Here is a 4,192-nt window from a genome sequence, read left to right on the forward strand (position 1 = left end):
GCATGATTGGTTGTCACTATGAAGAAATAAAATTGGAATATTACCTCATGCCATACACAAAAGTCAATTCCAGGTAGATTAAAGATCTCAATATTTAAAACTTTTAGAAGAAAATACAGGGCAATTCTCTCTTTCTCTCTGTCTCATCTTCTTTCTGAAAGGATATTTTTTATGGGTACAGAAGTTCGAAGTGGTGGTCTTTTCTTTCAGAATTTTGACTCTATTTCACTATTTTTGTTGAGAATTCAGTTTTCATTTTCATTGTTTTTTGAAAGTTCTGCCCTTTTTTCTTCACTTTAAAAATTTTCTTGTTTGTTTTGGCTTTCAGGAGGTTAATATGCTGTGCCCTGGTATGCATGTGTATATACTTAGGGTCTATGGTGCCTACTGAATGCATCTTCATTTTATTTATTTTTTTATACTAATTTTGAAAGTTTTCAGCTGTTATATCTTCAAATATTGCTTCCGTCTCATTCTTTCTCTGGTCCCCTTCTGGGAATTTGATTCTTTCTATTCCTATTTTAAGCCTTCTCTCAAGATCCTCAATTCAATTTTGGAAACTGAAATTATCAGAAGGCTAACTTTAGTTCCTATGAGGCCCTGTTTACTTATCCATTCTGATTCTTACGATGCAGCCCTTGTTGATCCCAATCAACAAGAGGGAGATTCACTGGAATCTCTGCCCATTTGGTTACTAAGAATTCTAATCTCTGTCTTCTCAGCCCTTCATACTGTCAGAAATTGTACCATCATAATATTCTGGTTACTTATTTTAAGTATAACTGAGTATGGTTTTGCTAATTGTTTTATACCTTACATATTTGTCTTAAAAATATTTTTTTTCCTAGTTATGACACTCGGACATATCCCCATTCCCCCCTAATCATCCATGCCCCTGTAAACATTGTTCTATTCTCTACTTCTTTGAGGTCAACTTTTTAAGATTTCACATATGACTGAGATCATGAAGTATTTATCTTTCTGTGCCTGGCTTATTTCACTTAACATAATATTCTCCAGGTTCGTCCATGTTGTCACAAAGGACAGAATTTTATTCCTTTTTTTGTGGCTGAATAGTATTCCAGTGTATATAGAGAGATTTCTTTATCCAATCATGTGTTGATGGGCACTTAGATTGATTCAGTCTCTTGGCTATTGTCAATAGTGCTACAATAACATGGAAGTTCAGACATCTCTTCAACATACAGGTACTGATTTCATATCCTTTGCAGATATACCAGGAATGGGATTTATCCAAAACTATGTAACTGCTAAAAGAACACCTAATGGAAATGCTTTCCAGCATTGGTCTGGGCAGTAATTTTTTGGATATGACGTCAACGGCAAAGGCAAAAGTAGCAGAAATAGATAAATGGAATTACATCCAACGAATAGGCTTCTGCACAGCAAAGGAAACCATCAGTAGAGTGAAGAAACAGACTACAGAATAGGAGAAAATATTTGCAAACCACACATGATAAGGGGTTAATATTCTGATAAGGGGTTAATATTCAAAATTTATAAGAAACTCAAACCACTCAATAACAAGAAAGCAAATACACTATTTATTTATTTTAGATTTTATATATTTATTCAGAAGGTAATTCAACAGCAGAATAAAGCACTTTTAGCATTATGAAATCCAACATTTCAAACTTTTTTCCCTCAGCAATTCTGTTTATTGCCATTTTTATAACCCCGAAGAGACTCTTTTATCTGAAGTTTTTCATGCATTCAAGTATTTTGCATAATGTCTGATGTGATCAGTAATAAATGTTGAAATGAAGTAGTAGCTATGATCATAGCCCTCTTGTAATCTGAAAACAGGGGATTTTCTTTTCTGTACAAGCAGCTATGAAGTTGTCAGGGAGGAACTGTCCATCTGAAAGAAACTGGTCATCTTTTCCTTGATCAATCAGTACGTCCAGTTGAGAACCTGGATAGGACGTCACAAGATGGGTGGCAATCATAAGCTTTCTATTTACTTTGATCTGTTCCCAGATATCCACTAAAGGCTTTTTTTTGCCACAGGGACAAAGCACTGGGTTGCAAATTGGTGCCAATGCTGACACAGATTTGTATTTTCCAGAATATTTCCAAGCAAATCAGAGCTCCATGGCTTCCGATGGAGTGGAACAAAATAGACATCCTTTGAGGGTCCACTGGAAAATTGGCATTTAAAAGTTGGGAAAGCTCCTCCACTAAGTAAGAGTACATTCTGCAGTTAGTTTTCCAAGGTTCTTCAATAGCATCCACATAAAACCCAGCACCAGTACCAAAGTCCCAGCTCTCATCTTCTTTAATATTGTAGCCATGAGGGCTGGCATCTGTAGCAATGACAACAAGGCCATGTTCTCAGGCAGCTTGATGATAACCAGATTTTGCTATGAAATTTTGTTCTGCGCAAGTTAACCTAGACAGCCAATATACTGCAGGACACTCTCCAGTTTCTGCCGTTGGTGGTAAGTAGATAGCAAATTTCATTCTGCAGTTCAGTTCCACACTGTCATGTTCAAAAACTTTCTGCAATGCCCCAAGCACTTGTTGCTGGAAATCTGTTTCAATGCCATTCTTCTCCTGTCCAATTGCTACTTTTTCCCATCTGCATCAAAGGGCAGAGGGTCCTCTGGCAGTGGCTGCAGCACAGAGAGTAGAAGCCCAAATACCCCTATTTACAAATGGGCAAAAGACCTGAACAGACATTTCTCAAAAAAAAAAAAAAAAAAAAAAGACTTACAAATGGCCTACAGGTATATGAAAAAATAATCAACATCACTCATCATCAGGGAAATGCAAATCAAAACTACAATGAGATATCATCTCACATCTGTTAGAATGACTATTATCAAAAAGAAAAGATAAGAAGTATTGGTGAGGATGGGGAGAAAAGATAATACATACACACTGTCAATGGGACTGTAAATTAGTACCATTGGTGGGAATGTCAGGACAGCCATTATGGAAAGTGATATGGACATTCTTCAAAATATTAAACATAGAAGGCTGTGAATTTTTAAGAACCATGATACGCATTTTTGGTTTGCTTTCCAGGAAGATTTTGCTAATTTGAATTCTGGTCCAGCAGAGCATGGGATTATCAGTCTTCCAACACTGTACCAGCATTTAAAAAGATTTGGCCAATATAAACGGCTCTTAAAGTTCTCTTATTTTCATTACAATTTGATTTTCTTTGATTATTAATGAGCTTGAACTTTTTTTTGTAAATGTACTATTTGAATTTCCTCTTATGAACATAAATTCTCTTTAGGGTCTTTGCTCTTTTTGTTTTGTTTCTATGATGACGTTTGTATTTTTTATATTCTGATTTTCTAATGGGGTATATAGCTACCAGCTGGTTTCTTAATAGAACATTCTTTTTCCTTATGGGATAAACATATTTCACTAATGGCAGGATACCAGCTGTGAGAAGAAAAAAGTGACTAGTTTTATTTCCACTGCAGTTGATCCTAGGGAATTTTTTGTGTTACGATATTTCATAATCAAGTTGTACTACCAACTGCAAAGCTAATCAGGGTATAGGCTATGATATTCTACAGCTGCATTATCATTTGCGCAGTGCCCTAGTTAAAATGGGTTAGAAGGAAATGGCACTTTCAGTATTGTTTTGCTATCGCGAATTGGAAAATAATGCCTTTATATGCAGTAAACATTTTGTAGGTTTCCAGTTTTAAAAAATTTGATCAAGTTATAATTTACTTACAGTGACTCCTTCAGATCTTAAGTGTACCATTTAATCAGTTTTGACAAGTACTTATCAAGACACTAAATATTACTATTTTCTAGCATTTGTTCTAGTATAGGTCTAATGGAGACTAATTCTTCAAGCATTTGTCTTATCTGAAAATATCTTTGTTTCAACTTTATTTTTGATGAATATTTTCACTGGATATAAAATTCTGGTTTGATAGTTTTTATCTCTTTTATTATTTTTAAAGGTGTCACTCTATTGTCTCTGGCTTCCATTTTTTTTTATTTTTTATTTTTATTTTTTTTATGAAGCAACGCTCTTATTCTAATTTTTGGCCCCTGTGTATAATGTTCATTTTTTCTTTGGCTGCTATAACATTTTCTCATTGTTCTCAATTTTTAGCAGTTCAGTTATTATCCCCTTAGTCTGTATTGCTTTGTATTTTCCTGCTTGGGTCTCTCTGATATTCTTGGATCTGTGCTT

At 34.8% G+C, this 4,192-nt stretch overlaps 1 pseudogene; it reads right to left on the bottom strand.

The window, feature by feature from the left end:
* Positions 1-1,726: 1,726 nt before the first annotated feature.
* LOC103608780 lies at positions 1,727-2,582 on the bottom strand (annotated as a pseudogene).
* Positions 2,583-4,192: the final 1,610 nt, after the last annotated feature.

Source organism: Galeopterus variegatus, unplaced genomic scaffold, assembly GCF_000696425.1.
Source record: "Galeopterus variegatus unplaced genomic scaffold, G_variegatus-3.0.2 Scaffold8830, whole genome shotgun sequence".
In the NCBI taxonomy this organism is placed as follows: domain Eukaryota; kingdom Metazoa; phylum Chordata; class Mammalia; order Dermoptera; family Cynocephalidae; genus Galeopterus; species Galeopterus variegatus.